Here is a 23,639-nt window from a genome sequence, read left to right as displayed (position 1 = left end):
TCAGAGATGCTGGCAGATGACAAAGGATCCATGGGTCAGATCAAAATGACTTTATTATTCATAGCACAGCAGACAGCATAGGCTTCATGTTGTCTTCTGTTGCTTTTGTTCCTCAGGTACTTTCAAGGCAGTTTAGAGATTGGCCTAGATAGACTAATGGTTTTGTGACACAGCTGAGGAACTCAAGTTTTTGTAGAGTACTTCTAGCAAAACTACACTGCCTTTGCCTGAGAAGAATGCATCTTTCTAGGAAACAAATATACTCTCTGCACCCTGAGACAGATAATACCTTAACTGCCCTTCAAAAAAGAGAAGGAAATTATGTTGTGATGAAACAAAAGAATATTATAAATGTATGGGAAAAAATAAATTATAAGCAAAATAAGATGAAACATTTTGCTAATGTTAATGTGCACAAGAGAACATTAATTCATTATTCTAGGGGTGCCTGGGTGGCTCAGTCACAGTTGAGGGTCTAACTCTTGATTTCAGTTCAGGTCATGATCCCAGCATCATGGGATGGAGCTTCACATGGGGCTCCATGCTAAGCGTGGAGCTTGCTTGGGAGCTCTCTTTCTCTCTTTCTCTCTCTCCCCCTCTCTCCCTCTCTCCTTCTGCCCTTCCTCACTCTCTAACAACAAAAACAAAAAAGTAATTATTCTATTCATTTAGGTTAAAATAGGCAAAACTCTAAGCTGTTGACCATATAAATACATGTAAATAGATAGTCCAAAACAAAAACTGATATGATATATGTAGATATGCCATGTGGAATGTTCTCCCAACAAAGAGACTATGAAAATCTTTTAATCAACTTTACACTGGATTTCATGTGTTTCTTTTATGCTGATTTATAGGAGTCTCTAATGTACACAGATTATTGTATTTTGAAATTTTGTCAATATATTTTCCGTTCCTTTTATGTTTTGTTCTCAAAGATTACATCCTGGGAAATAACCTACGTGAAAATCTTAGAGAATAATCTACTCATTGGAAGAGACATACATTTTATCATTCAAAGCCCTGGTTTTAAATCCTAGCTATTATTTTATAATATATGGCATATATTTATAAACTCTAAGCATTATTTGACAAATTAGACTAGCAATACCTAACTACCAATAATTTTGTTATGATGAAAGAAGACAGAATTTGCAAATGCACAAAACAAAAGTGTTTTAATTATCATCAGATTCCAGAAAATTTTAATTAGTTTCATTTTTGTAGTTAATTGGTATGCATATGAAAGTTGCATAACAAATACCAGCAAATTGCTATGCAGAGATCCTTGCAAAAATGACAGCAAATAATCATCCAGAATTATTTACAACAATTGATATGTCTAGTATCAAATGACAAATTTTAAGAGAAGTTATTTATAAATGATATTTTGGCTCTTTCACTTGCTGTTATGTTCCTTTTTCTGTTACATTTTTGACTTTGTGCCATGAATAATTTCCACTACCATATATTTTAAAATGGAAAATATAATGAAATAACATAATTTCTGACTCAACTGTATAAATAGAGCTTATTTTTGAAATATGTCATAAAATGAATTTAAAATAATATACTCTTATAAAATTCAATATTTATCTTAATGTTTTTAAAATTACAAAAAACATAAGGCTTTATGTATATAACATTCTTAACTTTTTTCTCAAAAAAAACTAGTGAATTTTAATTCATTCTTTGTTAAAATGTTTGTGAATAATTAATATCAAAATTAATCTATAACTATTTTTTAATTTTTTTATTGTTTATTTATTTTTGAGAGAGAGAGACAGAGCGCTAGTGGGGGAAGGGCAGAGAAAGAGGAAGACACAGAATCTGAAACAGGCTCCAGGCTCTGAGCTGTCAGCACAGAACCTGATGTGGGGCTCAAACCCATGAACCGTGAGATCATGACCTGAGCCAAATCGGCTGCTTAATTGACGGAGCCACCCAGGAGCCTCCAATGTAACTTTGTATTTTGAAAGTTTCATTCAGTCTAATCACATTTTGGAAAAATACGTAAAGTTTAATAATATGGACATTTTAGGGGCGACTGAGTGGCTCAGTCAGTTAAGTGTGTGACTCTTGATTTTGGCTCAGGTCATGACCTCAGGGTTCATGAGTTTGAGCCCTGTGTTGGGCACGCAGCTAATAGCCTGGAGCTTGCTTGGGATTCTCTCTCTCCCTGTCTCTCTGTCCTGCTTGTGCATGCTGTCTTCTCAAAACAAATAAATATTAAAAAAGAAAATAGCTAAAAAAAAATACTAATATGAGATTTTACTAATAAAGTCAATCAGGATTGAAAAAAGTAAAACTGTTTACTTCTGTGCAAAAATTATGGCTTTTTAAATTACTTGGCTTTAGAATAATAATAAACATTTACAATAAGATTGTGATATATTTTACTATCATTAATCCACACATATTGTACTTTAACATCAACACTGGCTTGATTCAGACATATTAATATAACTGATTTCAGAAGGCTGAATTTAAGTTTAAATAAAAATATGAAGTAAAATTTAGAATCTGTCATTTCTTGATTACTTGTTTCAGCTTTTAATTTCAACATGTAGTTTCATGTGTTTCCTTTTTGTCAGAGGGATGCTTATAGTAACTCAAACTAGTCTCCTATAAAAATACATGACAATGAGGGGCACCTGGGTGGTGCAGTCGGTTAAGCGTCCGACTTCAACCAGGTCACGATCTCACGGTCTGTGAGTTCGAGCCCCGCATCAGGCTCTGGGCTGATGGCTCAGAGCCTGGAGCCTGTTTCCGATTCTGTGTCTCCCTCTCTCTCTGCCCCTAGCCCCGCATCAGGCTCTGGGCTGATGGCTCAGAGCCTGGAGCCTGTTTCCGATTCTGTGTCTCCCTCTCTCTCTGCCCCTCGCCCGTTCATGCTCTGTCTCTCTCTGTCCCAAAAAATAAATAAACGTTGAAAAAAATTTTTTTTAAATACATGACAATGATTATGTATAGATAATACTTGCATTTTAGTATGGTTAATGTGGTATTATAAATAAACATTTTAAAGATACATTTTGTTTGGGGCATACCATAAGCTAAATAACAAAGTTTAAAGTATTTCTAGTGTTGTAAAACAATAATTATACTAAAATTATGTTTAAAATATACTACTCAAGAAATCTTATAAAAAATTATTTTAAATCCAATCACAAAGCATTGGATTTCTTTTGAAGGGAACATTTTCTAGATTTTAACTGGATCAGCAGCATGTACAAAAACATAAAATTATAAAAACAGCTCCAAAATACAAATTCTATTCTATTTTTTCAGTATTGAATAGGACCTTATTAGAGAATGGGATAATAATGTAATTCACCTTGATATTGTTCTTGTTCATCTATTTCTATATACAGATAAAATGATAGAGTATAAACACATTAACACTGAAAATAATAATATGTAATATGATTCAAATTGAAGTGATTTCATTTGGGAAATATATTGTTACATCTCATTATCATAAAATCTTTACAAATGTAGCTGTAGTCTATACATAATTTTCCATGTATTGCTTTCTAAGTCATCAGAACTTCAAAACAACTGTGCTATTAGTACAAATGAGAGGTTTATGAATACCTAAGAATTGCAAGTGATACTAAATTTATGCATCAATTACTTATGGTAATTAGCAAATATCGATATTATCATTACCTTGTTTGGACAATAGAATATTAACATTAATCCCTGAGTTAACAACTTCAAATAAGCAAACATATGTACCACTATAATATTAAGCAAATGGACTATAAAAGTTTTCATTACAAAATAATGAAAATGACTGTTGAACTAATTAAAATAATTTTAATTTATTAAAATAAAAACTATTCTTTTCAATTTGTGTTACTTCTCTCTGAAAGTAGGAAACAACTGGAGTGAAACAATAAAAATATAATCATTAGATTAAATTTATATAATGTACTTACTGTAAACTAAGAGGTCTTCTGATTTTGTTAAAGAAAATATTTCCTGTCTTTCCCTGTTGGATATATTTATATTATTGTAATTTAATGTTCTAACAAAACTGTTCAGGTCATTTCATAGTAACCTTCAACTAATAGAAGGAATTTGCAAGAAAATCAGAATCTAGTTTGCCTTATTAGATGTGGTTTTCCAGCAACTTATTTATTTATTTATTTTTAACATCTCCACACAATGAGAGTTTGAAAGTTTTTTAAATACCACTGGGAAATGCAAACCTGCTTTATCATATTTGGGGTACTTTGTAGGAATAACTTGGTTAAGGCACAGGAAGAGAGATTCAAATTACTTAATTCTGAAGTCCCTAATGGAACACTTAAAGTTATTGGTAGATTGGGTTCCTGAGTCCTTCACATTTTGAAAGTTACTCTTTGTATGATAAGTCACTCTTTCATCAAAATAATATTTATTGTGGGAAGATGCCAGAATAAGAAGAACCAGTGATCTGTCTCCACACCTAGACAACAATTGCACTGTCAGAACCTATCTGATGTAACTATTATGGAACTCTGGAGTCTACTGAAGGCTTGTAACTCCAGGGAAAGGCTTAGAAAGTAATTTGTGGTTAATTTCAGTCAATCTCAGCTCTATGCACAGTAACAACTATTCATACTCCACCCCTAGATACAAGGCAGGCAGCTGTACAAGTGTCCCTGGAGTTCCTTGCACATAGCTTGTGGGAGCCACAAAGAGCAAAAAAGGACTCTCTTCTCCAAATATTGGGGATCAGTGTGGTAATTTTTAAATGTTAGGCATAATATCCATGGTAACCACAAATAAAATAGCTATAGCATATATACAAAAGAAAATGAGAAAGGAATTTAAACATTCCACTTCAGAAAAAAAAAACAACTAAATAAAAAAGAAGAAAATAATACAGGAAACAAGAGAAAAAAAGCTGTAAGGCAGTTAGAAAACAGAAAAATGACAAAAGTAATTTTGACAAATAAAAATCAGTAATTACTTTTAAGTGTGAATGGATTAAACTCTCTAATCAAAAGTCTGACACTAGCAGAATGGATAAAAATACATGATCCAAGTATATTATGTGTACAAGAGACTCACTTTAGAACCAAGTGCATGAAAAAGATATCCCATGCAAATAGTAACCAAAAGAGAAGAGAGGTAGCTATACTAATATCAAACAAAATATATTTCAAATTTTAAATAAAGGTTATGAGGGACAAAAAGGACATTATATGTTAATAAAAGGTTCAATACAGAAAGACATAACAATTATAAATATTTATATATCTAGTACACCTGGGTGGCTCAGTCGGTTAAGTGTCCAACTTCAGCTCAGGTCATGATCTCACAGTTCGTGGATTGAAGCCCCACGCCGGGTTCTGTGCTGACAGCTCAGAGCCTGGAGCTTGTTTCAGATTCTATGTCTCCCTCTCTCTCTACCCCTCCCTGCTCACGCTCTGTCTCTCTCTCAAAAATAAATAAAGATTAAAAAAATTTTAATAAATAAATAAATACTTACACACCTAATGATGACCATTGAGACACACACACACACACACAAACACACACACACATACATACACACACACACACACACACACACATATATATATATACACAAAACATCACAGAATTGAAGGGAGAAATAAACAATTCTACAACAACAGTTGGAGACTTCAATATTATATTTACCATAATGGGTAGAATGACCAGACAGAAGATAAAGATATAAATAACAAAACCAAGACAATAAACCAACCATATCTAATAGGCATATAAAGAACACTATACACAAAAACAGATACACATTATTCTCAACTGCACATGGGACATTTTCCAGGATATATCATACAAACGGACACAAAGTAATTCTCAATAGCTTATAAAAGACAGATATCAGAAAAAGTATCTTCTCTGACCACAGCGGGATGAAGTCAGTAATATATTAACAGAAGAGAAACTGAACAATTCACAAATATTTGGAAATTACACATTACACTCTTTAAAACCAATAGATCCAAAAAGATATCACAAAGGGAATTAGGAAGTATTTAGAGACTAGTGAAAATTAAAACAGGACATACCAAAACTTATGGGACAAAGAAAAAGGGGGACATTTATAGCAATAAACACTTATATTTTAAAACAATAAACATTTCAAATCAACAAAATAACTTTATAACTCAATGATCTAGAAAGAGAACAAATTAACCTTAAGTTAACAGAAGGAAAGAAATAATAAAGATTAGATCACAGATAAATAAAATAGAGAATAAAAAACAATGAAGAAAATCAATGAAACCAAATGTTGGTTCTTTGAAGAGAGCCACAAAATTGACAAACTTTTAGCTAGATTGACTAAAAAAAGAGAGAAGACTTAAATTACTCAATTCAGAAATGAAAGTGGGAACATTACCAACAACTCTACAGAAATAAAAAAAAAGATTATAAAAGAATACTACGAACATTTGTATGACAAGAAATTGGATAACCTAGATGAATTGGATAAATTCCCAAAAACACAAAGCCTACCAAGACTAAATAACAAAGTAGAAAAATCTGAAAAGATCCACAACTAATAAGGAAATTGAATCAGTAATCAAAAATCCCCTGAGGGGCGCCTGGGTGGCGCAGTCGGTTAAGCGTCCGACTTCAGCCAGGTCACGATCTCGCGGTCCGTGAGTTCGAGCCCCGCGTCAGGCTCTGGGCTGATGGCTCAGAGCCTGGAGCCTGTTTCCGATTCTGTGTCTCCTTCTCTCTCTGCCCCTCCCCCGTTCATGCTCTGTCTCTCTCTGTCCCAAAAATAAATAAAAACGTTGAAAAAAAAATTAAAAAAAAAAAAATCCCCTGAAAAAATGTACTGGGTATGATGGTTTCAGTGGTGAATTATACCAAACTTTATACCAAACATCGGTCATTTCAATTAATGTGCTATGCTTCATTAACAAAATAAAAGATGGAAATCACATGATCATCTCAATAAATTCAGAAAAAACACTGAATAAAACCCCATACCTTTGTATGATAAAAACACTCATCAAACTAGGAATAGAAGGAAACCGCCTCAACATAATAAAAGCCATATATGAAAAAACCCACAGCAAACATCATGGTCAATGGTGAAAACTAAGAGCTTTTTCTTTAAAGTCAGGAAAAAGGCAAGGATTCCTACCCTTACCACTTTTATTCAACATACCACAGGAAATTCTAGCCAGAGTAGATAGTCAAGAAAAAGAAATTAAACTAAATTAGAAAAGAAGAAGTAAAATTATCTCTTTTTGCAGATGATATTATCTTATTTGTAGAAAATCCTAAAAAAAATCCACCAAAAACCCTGTCAGAACTAATAGTAAATTTAGCAAATTAGCAGGATACAAAGTCAACCCATAAATTATCAGTTGCATTTATCCACTAACAATGAACTTAAAAATAAAATTACAAAACAATTCCACTTACAATATTTACCAATAAGAAAAAAATACTTAGGAATTATCTTCACTAAGGAAGTGAAATATTTATAAAATAAAAGCTATAAAACACTAATGGAAGAATTGAAAAACCACATAAATATAAAGAAATACATCCCATTTTCATTGATTGGAAAACTTAGTATTGTAAAGATGTTAATACTACCCAAAAGTGATCTACAGATTCAATGCAATTCCTATCAAAATCTTAATTTGTTTTGCAAAAATAGAAAAACTTATCTCAACATTCATATGGCTTCTAAAGGGACCCAAAATAGCCAAAGCAATCTCTAAAAAGAAAAAACCTAGAGAACTCATGGTTTCTGATTTCAAAATATACCACAAAGCTAAAGTAATCAAAACACTGTGGTGCTGGCATAAAGACAGTGTATATATCAATGGAAAAGAATACAGACAGCCCCAAAATAAACCCTTGCATATATGATCAAATAATTTTTGATAAAAGTGCCAAGACCATTCAGTTGGGACAGGACTGTTGTTTTCAAGAAATGGTCCTGGGAAAACTGGATATCTACTTGCTAAAGAACGATGCTAGGCCCTTACTTTTAACACTATAAAAAAAAATTAACTCAAAATCAATCAAATACCTACATTTATAATATCTAAAACTATAAAATTCTTACAAGAAAACATAGAGCAAAAGCTTCACAACAATTCAGCCATAATTTTTTGGAACTGACACCAAAGGCACAAGCAAAAAAAATAAAAATTGACAAACTAGACAGAATGAAAATTTTAAATTTTGTGCCTCAAAAGACACTATCAAAAGAGTAAATAAAAACACACAAAATAAGAGCCAGTATTTGAAAATCATGTATCTGTCAAGTGACTAATAACCAAAATGTATAGGGAACTAAGCAACAATAACATAAACACCTCAATTCAAAATGGACAACGACTTGAATAGATATTTCTCCAAAGAAGATGTACATATGGCTAAGAAGCCCATAGAAGATGTTCAACATCACTGATCACTGGAGATATGCAAGTCAAAAGTATAATGAGATACCACCTCACACTCATCAGGATGGCTATTATTTAAAAAAAGAAAAGAAAAAAAGTAAGTGTGGTGAAGACATGAAGAAAGTGCCTTAGGCACTTCTGGTAAGAATGTGAAATCATACAGCCAATGTGGAAAACCTGGTGGTTCCCCCCAAAATAGTGATGATGGTTGCACAGCACGGAGTATAATTAATACCACTGAACTCCTAACAATGTTAAAACAGTGTTTTTAAATTCTTTAGAGACAACATAGTTTCCTACTACCTGCTACTTTGGCAGATCTTCCCCTCTCCACTGCACTGGGAACATTACTGCCAATTCCCTACTTCTTGAAATGGCCAAGAAAGAATTTCACAATATGTATCTATGCTGGCCTCACAGTCCACATTTATTTGCTCATCGCTGTTACAGAGGACAAAACATGCCTGGTGGGACTGAATCCATCCCTATTCTACGAGTGAGAACCTTCCTGATTTAGGATGGAATATCCTACATGATCCCCGTCCTCATTACCATAGTTGACTGGTACAGGAAGAACCAGTCAGAATGAAGAACAGGGGCTGTGTTGAAGACATTTATTTTCACTTTCAGGTTGTTGTTCTGCAGACAGGAGGCCTAGTACTGTCTCAGCCATTTTGTTGCCATCAGGCAAAGTAGTCTGGGGTCAAGTCAGAAGAGAGGAAAATACAGTCAAAGGAACTAAAGAGAAATGGACCCAGATCCTAATCTATTTGGGACTAAAGCCAGACATACCTCTGGAATTTCAGTACAGGTCACAATAACTCCTTATTTGAGCTAGGTTATGTTTTGTACTATTTGTTAAACTAGAAGTCATAGCTGCTTCAAAGAGGAATAATTCTGCTTTATTCAACTGTGTAATACCAAAATTTTTTCATAGAATGTACTTTTAAATTAATGAAGTTAATCCAAAAGGATTTACATTTTATAGATTGAGAATAAAAAAAATAAAGAGTAAAGTTTTATTTTCCTTTGACTTCTGCAGGACTTACTGAAATAATATTTTATTTGAAGACGGTTGTTCTAAATTTTGTGTCTGGTTCTGAAATGTTAAAAATAATGCTTGGTGTATAAATACCATGCCAAAAAAGATCTGCCTAAGCTTTGCTGCTTTCTATTTTCATCTAGTTAATGAAGCTTATTTAGCTCTTTTTCATTACTTCAATTTTATTTTTTAATCATTTGCAGGTATCTCCTCTTCATTTTTCTCTTTGACCTGTGAACAATCCACTTTGAAAATGATATCTTGATTTTGTAATTAATCCTGTGGTTTCTAGGTGGAGAGGTAGGTCACAATTGAGAATAATGAGTTTACCTCTTATTCTACAAAATTCACTAAAAGAGTTGATGTTTTCACCTCCAGTGATAAGATGTTATGTGCTGAGGTCACCTTCTAGCTTGCTGAAATTTTCATTAAAAAGGGAGGAAAAGAAAAATCTTTCAGCTGAATTGGAGACACTGTGACTATCAACAACATTTTGCATCAAAAGCCTATTAAATTTTCCAGTATTAGCCCATGGGATTAACTCATTATTATGATTATGATTGATGCATGGTATTTTTACAAACTTTGAGAGTCCTAACATAACATTACTTGTCTCTATTATAGACATATATTTGTAATTACTGATTCAAACCAGAGATATTCAATAATGTTACTCAATATTTTCCTCATATATTATAATTTCTTAAAGGAAAACATGTTTTCCATATTCTCTCACATGTTTAATAAAGCTACAGGTCCCAAATACGAACTTTTTTTTTTCACTTAACCCAGAATTAAACAGTATCTTCATAGACTAAATCTATAGGTAAGAAATGATTCAATCCTTTGGGTAATCATTTTGAGACAAAATCAAAAGGTCACTGTGATACATCTGCATATTTTATTTAAAAAATATTTGACCTAAAGCACACATACACGTTTCAATTTGATTTTTTAAATATTCAGAGAGCAACATGGGATAAATTAACTATGGAGCCTACGTATTCTACTCTTGTATTTTTCCTTATTACTTATACTCTTCACCATTGATCAGCCCTTATTATTTACTTCTGTCTTCCACAACACTCTAATCAGCTACATAATTACCCTCAAGCCCAAACTGTCATCATTCTAATTTTGTGACTTTTCCAATCCATATTTGTGCTGCTGAGTGTGACTGTAATCTTTGTAAATAACTAGCTAACTATCACTGGACACTTAAAACAATAATACTATATTTCTCTAGTCATCTCCTTTATTTTGTGCAGTAATCATTCAAGCCTTCAACACTTTCCTCAATCATCTCCTTTCCAAGATCCACTGCCATTCAAAAATTGATTTCACCGTTCACTTCTAAAAAAACAATCATTATAAATTATACGAAAGTTCACTATAGCTTTAGAACATCTGAACGGGCTAACATCCTTCTCATATTCTCTAGATTCTATGAAAGATAAATCAATTCAATTGCGTTTTGACTCAAATGTCCTCTTATCATCTCAGGAACCTCACTTAATAAGTTTTCCCATTAATAGCTAACATATACAAAAACATTCTCTACTCCTTTTTCTCACCATATAGTTTAACCTTGCATACATCTTTCACATCATAAGCAACAACAATACTGTCTTCCATGTAAATTCAAGATTCCTGAGAAAATATCCCATATAATATTCAACAAAAATTAATTCTACTAGACCTATTCTGCTCTTTAAAGCAACTTTTGTCAAAATCATCAACTTCCTTTCAGCTAAATTTAACAGAATGACTTTAGGTCTACTCTTACTTAAATATCTGTGGCATTTGACAAATTTTATCAAATCTTCATCTTTTAGCAGATTCTTCCATTAGATGCATATAGAATAATAGTTCCTTAACACTTTATTTAATGAGAGTATGGCCCTACTGACAAGTTGACTGCAGATTTCTATTTTTCAGAACTGTGAGATACAAATTTCTGTTGTGTTAAGCCATCTAGCTTGTGGTACCCTGTTATGGAGCCCTAGTAAATGAATACAGATTTTTTTTCCAAATATCCTTGGCTTTCTTCTGTTCCAATCTTCAAGCTCTTAATATGCCATCGTATTAATTACAGTGGCTATAATTACCATCAACAATAGAAAAATCTTCACACAACATTCAAGGCTTTTGATGTTCTATGCTTGTTTTTTAAGGTTAACTGTTTTACATGTGCCCTGTGTACTCCATACCCTTTGTATAGGGACTAAGGGCTGGTATCTTAGATCAGAAACTAGCTCTAAACACTAGCTGTCTTTGGAAAAGCCACTAAACTTTTTAAGTCTCAATTTCCAGACTTGCAAATTGAAGTTATAAAAGTACAACAATGTTACTCTATAACTATCCTATCAGTCCTCTTATTCCTTTTTTTAATATTTTTTAACTGAGCATAAATAAGGTTTTCCAATGCCAAGATCTGGATGTATTGAAAAAAATCAACCCTCTAAAGGAAGACAGAAAAAGTTTATTATGTGTATCACCATGTATTTTCTATTTCTTAACAGCTCTCTTTTATTCCTGTCTAAAGATCCAGAAAAAAAAAAAAAAAACTAATTTGAGAAACAGTATCAACACAAGCACAAAATACCAATTAGTTGATTATTACTGGTCAATAGCAATAATTTTTATATGGAGCCATTTAAAATAGGCTTGATTTCTGATTTAATGGTTCCCAATAAAAATCAACAATTGAAAAATTAGTATACATCTATTTTGATTCATTTAATAGATTTCTACCAAGACACAATTCAATATTTATCACCAAATATATTAGTACAGTTCCTGATTATGTTTTATCTTTCCTCCTGATTGTTTTTTTTTTATTTTTTATTTTTTATTTTTTTTTTCAACGTTTATTTATTTTTAGGACAGAGAGAGACAGAGCATGAACGGGGGAGGGGCAGAGAGAGAGGGAGACACAGAATCGGAAGCAGGCTCCAGGCTCTGAGCCATCAGCCCAGAGCCTGACGCGGGGCTCGAACTCCCGGACCGCGAGATCGTGACCTGGTTGAAGTCGGACGCTTAACCGACTGCGCCACCCAGGCGCCCCCCTCCTGATTGTTTTTAATGTTTATTTATTTTTGAGAGAGAAAGAGAGAGAGAGAGAGAGAGAGAGAGAGAGAGAGAAAGAGAGAGAGAGAGAGAGAGAGACAGAGCACGAGCGGAGGAGGAGCAGCGAAAGAGGGAGACACAGAAACCGAAACAGGCTCCAGGCTCTGAGCTGTCAGCAAAGAGCCCAACGTAGGGGCTCGAACTCACAAACCATGAGATCATGACCTGAGCAGAAGCCGGACACCCAACTGACTGAGCCACCCAGGTGCCCCTTTCCTCCTGATTGCTTAAAAACTGTATATTCTCTCCTGATATATTTAAACTACTCAGATTTGTTGTTGATGACATTTTGTTTGTTTTTATACTAGTGTTTGCCCATGGTATTGCTGTGTTGTTCTTACACAATTTTTAATGCCCATTCACAGTTAAGGGCACATTCATAGAATTAATAGTTTAGGTGTTGAACTATTCCCAGGATTTTTAGTTGAAGAGTTTATAAGTACTGTATATACATATAGGACAAAAATGCATTAATAGAAATTATAAAGTTTATTGGTTCCACCTAGTGGCAATGCAAAGCAAGTTAAAAATAAAATTAGCACTATGATATTATTAAAAGGCTAGGACTCCGAAAGTTTACTTATATGACCTTTCCATTTTGGTGGATATTAAATGCTTAAAATAAACCTACTATTTTAAAAACTCATATAAATGAATTTCAGATTTCTATACCAATTTTCTGGTAAAATAAGTCCCCCCCCCCCCAGCTCTCTAATTTAAAAGAGCTGTCTGAACAAAAAAGAGCTAACTAAAATAGTATCTCCTGGTAATTGTAAAGTTTTTTGTTATTTTTTAGATTTTTTTCTACTAATTAAGCATATGTTTCCCTCTACATATCTATTAATTGCCATTCATTAAGCTGTTGGGACCTGAATAAATAGCCATAAGGATGTTTATATATGATCAAAAACAAAACACATAAATCTATAAGGTAATATGATAGTTCTTATAGGGAAATTCATCCTTATTATGAGCTAATACATAAAATGCTTTCAACAACTAATCATTTTATCAGCAAAAGTCCCAAATTTTCTACAAAATAGCACTCAAGCAGTCAAAATGTTTTCACAATAAAAAATACTAAATTATGTTTCCTTCAAATTGCATAATTAGTTGTGATATCCCATGCTAATTGTATTTATTATCATAAACATGACAAAATAATGATATATGAATAAACTATTTTTTCCAGTACAGATATCATTAGAACACCTGTCAAGAAAATTATTTTTCGTCTCTTGCTCCAAGAGCACCTTTGAGGTTCTTATGAAAGCTATTTATGTCTTACAACTAAATTCATTTTTATTGTCTAATGTCTGCAAAAATTCAAACTGCACATAGTGTGTTTTATCATAGAAAAATCTTTCCAGTTTAGTTATGACAGACTTGTGTTTTATATGCTGTGCAAAAATATCTGATCTGTGTACAAAACGCATTGCTAGGAAAATGAACATTTCCATATAACGTTGGATATTGTTAACTAAATTTTTAGATATTTTAAGAGAAGAAAATAAAAGGAAAATTACAACTGAGTATTCTTTGTCAGATAGGAGTAATATGCTACATTAGGCAAAATGAATAAAATCTTCAGCGTGTCAACTTTCAATCTTGCTTATTTAATTAATTTTACATATAAAAGCAAATGACTTAAAAACCATTCCATCATAGCAAATTACTTTACCATGTTTACCTTTGCAGCTTGCTAGAGATAAGCTAACCACATCCTTTTATAGCTGTCACAATTGTGGGGGCTTAGTGTTGTTATTATTGAACACCAGAGGAGAAATAATGGATGAAAATAGCATTATCCTTATATTCTTATCATGGTTTTTAATATTAAGTTACACTGAATCATGAAGGATGCAAGCACAGACAAAAATATGCTGTTTGGATTAATAAAATTACTAATGTAACACATTTAATTAACATATTATGAACTGCTTGCATTCCAGTATAAATATATAAATGATGCTCGTTTTTAAATCATATTGTGTAATCCTATTATTTGATGACAAGGTAAATTATAAATCCAAATACCATGACTGCAGTGTAGACACAGAGAGCAAGGTTTATAACACAAAGTACTTTTCACTCCTCTCTCAGAAGAGAGATACAGACCGACAAACAGACAAGGAACATGCTGAGGGAGAAAACCTATGAGAAAAACCTATGAAAAAATACCCAGGCATTCAACAATCATTAACTCTTAGAAAAACTGATTATGTGGGAATTAAACATACCTGACTCTATGTAAAATTTCATATGGTAATCTTCACATTTCTTCAAAAAATTATGTCCACTGAAAAAGGTGTATCTGATGATATATGCATCCCAAACTGCAGGAATAGGAAGTATAAGTAGTACTTTAAAGAATAATTAATATTCTTCACATTAATACTAGTTTGTAAAAACAGAATCTGCTTTTAATTCCAAATTCCTATATTAGAGGCATGCTCCTGCCTCAAAGCATTTCTATCCCTGTTCCAATACCTTTCCTTCCAAAACCACCTGTCTCCCCCCATCATGACCTCTAGGAATTTATTCAAATGTGTATTTCTAGTGACACCTCCCCTGACATCTGTATTTAAAATTACACTCTTTTTAAAAGTAAATGTGAGGGGCGGCTGGATGGCTCCGTCAGTTGAGCATTGGACATCAGCTCAGGGCAAGATCTCACTGTTTATGAGTTTAAGCCCCGCAGTGGGTGCCCTGCTGTCAGGGCAGAGCCTACTTCAGATCCTCTGACTCCCTGTCTCTCTGTCCCTCCACTGTGCACTCTCTTTCTCTCAAAAATAAAAACATTTAAAAATAATAATAATAATAAAAGTAAATTTGAAAGTGAATGAAAACTCTAGTCTACCTATGATGCTCCTAATATCCTTAACCTAGGGATTCTCAGTGGCAGGTTCCTTGCTTCTTTTCTTTTCCCTAAAAGATATGAACCTTCCCCAAAGTCCATACCTTGAATCTCCAAGCTTTTTCTTTATATTTCACTTTGAATTCTCACTAATTTCCACAACTTCACAACACATGTAGGTAAACTAATTCCAAATGTAAATCAAGAGATTGCAGGTAATGCACACACACACGCACACCATATAATTCAATATATATTTCCAAGATTTAAAAATTAAGATAGAATTCACATTCTATAAAATTCACCCTTTTAAAAATATACAATTCAGTTGGCTTCAGTAATTTTGGAACATTTAGTATTTTCACAATATTTGTGCAACCATAATCAGAACATTTTCCTCACACCAAAAAATGTTTTACTCAGCATTCACTCCCCATTATCCCTTCTTCTGGCCCTTGGCAACTGCTAATCTATGCACCATTTGTGTCTGCTTTTCTCACTTAGCATAAAGTTTTGGGATTCATTTGTAGTGTAGCATCTATCAGCATTTCATTCTTTTCTATGACTGAAGAATACGTCATATGGATACAACATATGATTTATATATTCATCTGTTGATGGACATTGGTTTTTTTTCAGTTTTCAGTTATAAGACCAATGCTGCTGTGAGTATTCATATAAAATTACTGGGACAGCATGTTTTCAATTATCTTGAATAAGTATGTAGAAGCAGAATTGTAGGATTATATGGTAACTCTAAGCTTATTATTTTGAGAACTGCCCAACACTTTTTCCAAAGGAGCTGCACCATTTGACATTCCTACCAGCGATGTATGAGAGTATCAGTTTCTCCACATTCTCAAAAATACTTGTTATTGTCTACAGTTTTTTAATATTATAGCCATCTTAGTGTGTCTGAAGTGATATATTATTGCAGTTAGATTTCCCTAATGACAAGTGAGCAATGGTGGGTAGCTTTTGATATATTTATCAATAATCTAGGTATCTTCCTTGGTGAAATGTCTATTTGAAATCTTCTGCCCAATTTTAAAATTATATAATTTGTCTTTTTAATTTTGAGTTATAAAAATTATTTTATACTTCATAGACACTAGACCCTTATCAAATATAATTTGCAAATATCATTTCCCATCATGAATTGCCTTTTTTCTTTCTTGATCATGTCTTCTAAAGCACAGAAAAAGTTTGAATTTGGAAGTCCAGTTTATCATTTCTTGTTGAGGGGCGCCTGGGTGGCTCAGTTGGTTGGGCGTCCAACTTCAGCTCAGATCATGATCTCACAGTTTGTGAATTTGAGCCCCGTGTCAGGCTCTGTGCTGACGGCTCGGAGCCTGAAGCCTGCTTCGGATTCTGTGTCTCTCCCTCTCTCTGCCCCTCCCCTGCTCATGCGCGCGCTCTCTCTCTCTCTCTCTCTCTCTCAAAAATTAATTAACATTAAAAAAAATTTATCATTTCTTGCTGCTTGTGCTTTGGAGTCATATCTAAAGAAATCAATTCTTAATCCAAGGTCACGAAGATTAGAGCTAAGTTTTCTGTTAAGAGATTTATAGTTTTAGCTTATATGTTTAAATCCTTAATCTGTTTTGAGTTATTTTTTGTAGCTCATATAGTTGCAAACATACATATATACATATATATATAGTATGTGTGTGTATATATATAAATTTTATATATTATACATATAAATATATATATTTAATTTTGCCAAACTTGGCTTTTATGATATTATTTAAAAGTTTTCTTTCTTCTTTTATGTTTTTCTAATAACCTGAGAAAAACTGTCACATTTAAATCCAAATCACTCTAAACAGTCTCCAAAATAACTACATCTAACAAGAACAATTAAACTCATGTAAAACCTACTTGTTCATTTATAAAGAGTAGAAAGTAAAGATCACAAACCTCAATGCAAGCAAGAAATTAAAACCAAATCTAGAAGAACTATCTTGAACTCCCACTGAAAATCTAAATCAACAAACACTGAGAGAAAACTTATGAGAGCTAACCTATAAAACTTTCAAAACAGACTTTAAAACTTTTTTAACTAAAAAACAATGGAATATAGGTGCATAAAACATAGATATTTTGTACAATAAAATTTATAGTCTAGAAACTGTCTCATATATATATAAATATATAATTAATATGATAATAGAACCATTTCAGATAAGTATAGCAATGATGGACTCTTTAATAAATAGTACAATAGTATTGTATAAACATTTGGGAAATGATAAATTTTAAATATATATCAAACACAAAACAAAATAATAAAATTCAAATAGATCAGAGACATAACTTTGAAAGAAACCACACAAATATTAGAGGAAAAAAAAATACATATATACATAAGCCCCAATAAAATAATGTACAAAATACATGAACAAATATTTCAAAAATATATGCAAATGGTCCTTAAACATATGAAAATATATTTAATCTCAGATACAATAAGAGAAATGTAAATCACTACTACACTAAGATAATATTTCTTCGTTCAAATTGGCAGAAATTAAAATGTCTGAAAACATTTAACTAAAAGGAACTTTGAAGAAACGGTACTCTTATCAATTGCCAGTAGAAATGCAAACTCAGCTCATAAGAAAGGAAATTCAGAAATACCTAACAATCTATGTAAATATTTAACCCTTGTGATTTAACAATCCCAATTTTAGTAATTTAACCTGATGATACACATTGACCAAATGAAAATATATACTCTTAAAGTTACTCATTACAACATTTTTTTGCAGTGTATTAGTAAAAATCTAAATGTTTATATATTTCTCAGTCACAAAAAAAAGAATGAAATATTGCCATTTGCAAGAATGTGGAGTTAAGAGTATATTATGCTAAAGGAAATAACTTAGAGGAAGACAAATACCATATAATTTCACTCACATGTGGAATTTAAGTAACAAAACAGATGGGGGTGCCTGGGTGGCTTAGTCGTTTGAGCATCTGACTTCAGCTCACATCATGATCTTGAGGTTAATGAGTTCCAGCCCCATGCTGGGCCCTGTGCTGACATCTCAGAGTCTTGAACCTGTTTTAGATTCTGTTTCTCTCCCTTTCTCTCTGCCCCTCCTCACTCAGGCTCCACCTCTCTCTGTGTCTCTCTCTCCTTCTCTCTCCATCTCTCTCAAAAATAAATAAACGTTAAAAAAAAAAAAAGAAGAAACAAAACAGATGAACACAGAAGGGGGGAAGAGAAAGGCAAACCTTAAAACAGATTATTTTTTAATGTTTTTATTTATTTTTGAGACAAAGAGAGACAGAGCATAAGCAGGGGAGGGGCAGAGAGAGAGGGAGACACAGAACCCAAAGCAGGTTCCAGGCTCTGAGCTGTCAGCACAGAGCCCAATGCAGGGCTCGAATTCATGGACTGTGAGATCATGACCTGAGCTGAAGTCGGACGCTTAACTGACTGAACCACCCAGGCGCCCCAAATAGATTCTTAATTATAAAGAACAGGGGTGCCTGGGTGGCTCAGTCGGTTAAGCATCCGACTTCAGCTCAGATCATGATCTCCCAGTTCATGGGTTCTAGCACCACATCAGGCTCTGTGCTGACAGCTCAAAGCCTGGAGCCTACTTCGGATTCTGTATCTCCCTCTCTCTCTGCCCCTCTCCTATTCACACACACTCTCTCTCACTGAAAAATAAACATAAAGAAATCAAAATGTATTTATAAAAAAATTATAAAGAAAAATAGGTTTGCTGGAGGTGAGGCAGGCAGAGGGATGGGTTAAACAGGTGATGGGTATTAAGGAGGGCACTTTGTGTGATGAGCACTGGGTGTTATATGTAAGTGATGAATCACTAAATCCTACACCTGAAACTAATATTACACTATGTTAACTAACTGGAATTTAAATAAAACCTTGGAAGAAAAATAAATAAATGTCCATCTATAGAAGATTGGTTAACTATACATTATTATATCCACATAATGGATATATGCAGCTATATATGCCACTTTATAAAAGAATAAGAAAGATCTTTGTGAGCTGATATAATTGGTTATAGGACAAAGTAAACCTATAATACACTGACTTTATGTATAATAGGGAAAATAAAAAAAATACAGAGATTTGCAATTTTTCCAAAAAATGTAAAAAGAACAGAAACTTCTGAGATTGGTTACATATAGAGAATGTGTTGGCATTAGGATAAAATGAATGAGGAACTGGTGATATTTCTCTGAGTATGAATTGTATAATTTTGATTTTTGGAACTATGTTACGCTTTTACAAAATTAAAGCAATGAATGAAATGGGTTAAATAAACAAAACAGGAAAGGGGAAGTAAATTATAGCATATTATACTAATAAAACTAAGCATAATTGCATTTCAGATAAATAGCAATAACCATGCAAAACAGGGAAAATAAAATCCCACATAACTGTAAAATACAGTACTCTGACCCTGTAGCTTCAAGTTAAGGAGAAAAAGAAAGCAATTATTAAACTCGAGTTATTAGGTTTGGTTTCCACAGTAGTATGGATCAACAATTCTGAACCTACTTTCTGTATACCATAGAATTGAGCAAATAGTAAACATATGGTAGAAAATGGAAGGTCTCTCATTGTTGAAAAAAGTAGTTGCAAAGAAGGAAAAGGAGGCTAAAATGAACCCTGAAGAGTTGAACCATAATTTGCTGTAAACAAAATGGCCTAAAAGTTTTTATAAACAGATTACAAAGATACCTATATAGATAAAAAAGGGAGAAAGGATAGGCGTGTGCGTGCGCACACACACACACACACACACACACACACACGAACACACATACATACAAAGAGAAGCATATAACAGATAAAAAACTTTCAGGCATTGTCCATAGAGCATGTCTAGAAGCACTAAGAATACCTGTCTAGATAAGACTTAATTTCAGGGCTGGGTAATAAGAGAGCAAGGCAAATATAGGACAGAATAAGTGACAAAAATAAAATGTTATGGACAGGTCAAAATACACAGAATCCAGCTCTTATTAAGACATCTTGAACGTTAATAATAAGGTAGATTATAATTCATTACAAATAGAAATATATGTTTCCATAGTCATGCAAATTAATGAATAATAAATTTTTAAAATGTGGGCAGGGTTTTTTTATACTAAAATGCTAACAAAAATTATAGAATGAACCGCAATAAGAAAACCTCAATATTTGTGTTTTCTGGCCATTAATTGTTGTGTCTGGGTTCTCTAGAATGCAGACCTTGAGATGAAGGTTAGAATGTAAGATGTTTATCAGAAAGGATATTTGGGATCTTCCTCCAAGGACAAAAAAGGAAAAGAACCAGAATTGGGCAGATCATGTACTGTGATAACATCTCAAAACGGACTTTAGATTCTGAGGGTGGTGTGGCCTCTTAGTATTGTCTTGAGTCGGGGCAAGCTGTTACATTCCTGTATCAAAGAGTCACTGGATACAGGCCTTTCCAATAAGGAGGTATTAGCTGCACTGTAAAAATGGCTTTCAATTCTGTGAACATAGTTGAGTGATCTCAAAGATCTTAGATAAATGAAAAATGACAAATTTGAGAAAGGAGGCAGCATCATGAGAATTTTCTAAAACTGCATACAATTCACTACATTGTCCTTTAAAACATTAAAAGCAAATTAAGGCATATGGCATAATCTATCAGCCTACAGGTGTAACAATTCCAGTTGCACTTTACCTAAGGTCAAAGCATTGAGAAAAATAGGTACTGAGTGTCTCCTCATTCCAAAGGAAAGTGTTATAATCATCAGGGCACAGTCAGAGATTGACATATTTTCTTTCCACCTGTATTAATTATCATTCCTTCCTCTTGACTATCTGACAATAGAAAGATGATGGTTGAAGATGTAAGGAAAGTGCAATTATTTTTAAGAGCCACCAGTGTAGTTGTTTACCACCTTCAATGCAAGTGAAAGATGATGCCCCTGTTTCATTTCAAGCCTAGTGAGAACAACCACATGGAGACTGCAGTTATGAGAATATAAGAATTTATAAACATAAGGATAACTCCTCTGTTAGGAGGACTAAAAGGAAAAGTTTATCTTAGGATGTTTTGGTCCTTTGCCAGAACAAAGAGAGGTAGTTGCACAGAGAAGGAACAATACCTAATCAAAGAGAGGACAAAATTCTGTGTTTTACAGACATCAGGTATGAAGTCTAATACAAGTCTATATATATACACACACATATATATATGCACATATATATACACACACACACATATATATGTATATATATATGTGTGTGTGTGTGTATATGTGTATGTATATACATGTATAAATATGTACATATTATGTATAAAAATATATATATATTTATATACATATATATGGTACCACTGAACATGATCATCTGTAGGACAAGGGGACACAAAACCATTTTTTGTGGAGTGGATCATCAAAACCAGCATCTAAGGGAGAGTTGATCATGTCATTTTCACTTTGAACTTCATTAATTTGCTCACTTTCAAATAAGATGAAAACTTCAAAAAAAATGTTTTGTGCCTGTGCGTCATTAACATGGCTGGCTAGCACGAAAGCAAACGAATGTTCCTAGGAATGATCTTAAGTACATTGTTATTTTTTCTGTGTGTAGTCAGTTTATTTTTAATTCTTACTAATATTCAGCTTTTAAGAGCATTCTCGTCAAAGCTGATATAACCAAAGCCTAGGCTGGCAAAGAGAACTAAATAATCAGAGCTCAAAACAAAATTTGTGAGAGCTTTAAAATTTTTTTGAATTATCTTGCTTCTAGCCAAAGATTTGTAAACAGGAAAGGAACAAAATCCAGGCTCCAAGAAAACACTGTGTTACAAATATTAGATTGAGCCTGTTGAATATCTTGTTTTCTCCTCTTGTAGAGGAGGCAGAATTTAAATGGCACCTAAGACACCAGAGCTTCTATTCTGCCAAATGAACCAAGATCCTGCCCAGACATCAAGACATTCAACAAACCTTCCAAACCAAAAATTAATGTGCATGCGTGCACGGGTGCGCGCGCGCGCGCGCACACACACACACACACACACACACACACACACACACTTTCCAACTCAATTTCTTAGAAAAATTTCAATGTTCTATTTTTTTCACTGTTCATAAATGCTTTAAATAATAATGAAAAAAGTCTAAAAAGATACTTTACTAATGAATCAGTAAAAACAGTGGCTGAAAACCGTCAAGAAGCAGGTGAGAATTTTAAGGGTTCCTATCGTATCATCTTATGCTGTCAAATTGATTGTGATAGTATTTCTTTTTCACTAAACATTCTCATTTAAGTATATCTCCTTTCTTCCTGGAGAGTAGAGTGCACAGTATGTATTACGTGCTCAATTACATTCTTCACTCATTTGTCCATCTCAACTCAGAACCTGAAAGTGTCTCTCTGCTCGCCCATGACTAAAAGGAGCTGAGCAAATAAATATCCAATCCTAAGTTGTTGACTACTGATAACTCACTCCGATCCTCTTGGCTCTGAAATTGCTTTCTGACAAGCCACATTTACACTGCTTAACTTCCAGCAGCAAAATAAGTTCTTAAAAATAATCTAGAATAACTCAATTTGAAATGGTTTTATCTCTAAATAGGCTCCTCCCTGCCACCCTCCCTGGATCTCTATCTCTCCCTCTCTCTATGTTTAGTAATTTATTAACATTCTTTGCAACATAATTATTTTTGAATGCTCTAGTTCTCAGTAGTCTCTTCATTTCATGGGAATTATAATTAGAGTATTTTAGGGATATCACATGCACTATATGGTATTCACCAATGCCAAGATTGCTATGATGAATTTTACTAGTTTGTCATGTTTATGGATGAAAAACTAAAGCCCAGGGAATTAACTAGCAAGAATGTAAACAAGATTATCAGACTACTTTATTCCTTATCTTCCTTCCACTATATCGGATGATAGTATATAAGATAGCAGCAATTCAAACTTTGGGAAAAATGCACAATAGGATTGACTGGGGTAAATATAAAGTGTCCTGAAAAATAATTATAAAATGTAGGTCACCAAAATAAGTTGTGAATATATTAAATTTCAAAAAATGTTGCAATTTTCAACACAAATCATAAACACCACTGAATATAAGTGCATATTTATTTCAGATGGATCTTAGGACAACTCGTGTAATTTTGGAAAGAACACGCAACTTAGATACCTATA

The sequence above is a fragment of the Prionailurus viverrinus genome, chromosome A1 (genome assembly GCF_022837055.1).
Source record: "Prionailurus viverrinus isolate Anna chromosome A1, UM_Priviv_1.0, whole genome shotgun sequence".
Lineage (NCBI taxonomy): Eukaryota > Metazoa > Chordata > Mammalia > Carnivora > Felidae > Prionailurus > Prionailurus viverrinus.
This window is presented reverse-complemented; position numbering follows the sequence as displayed.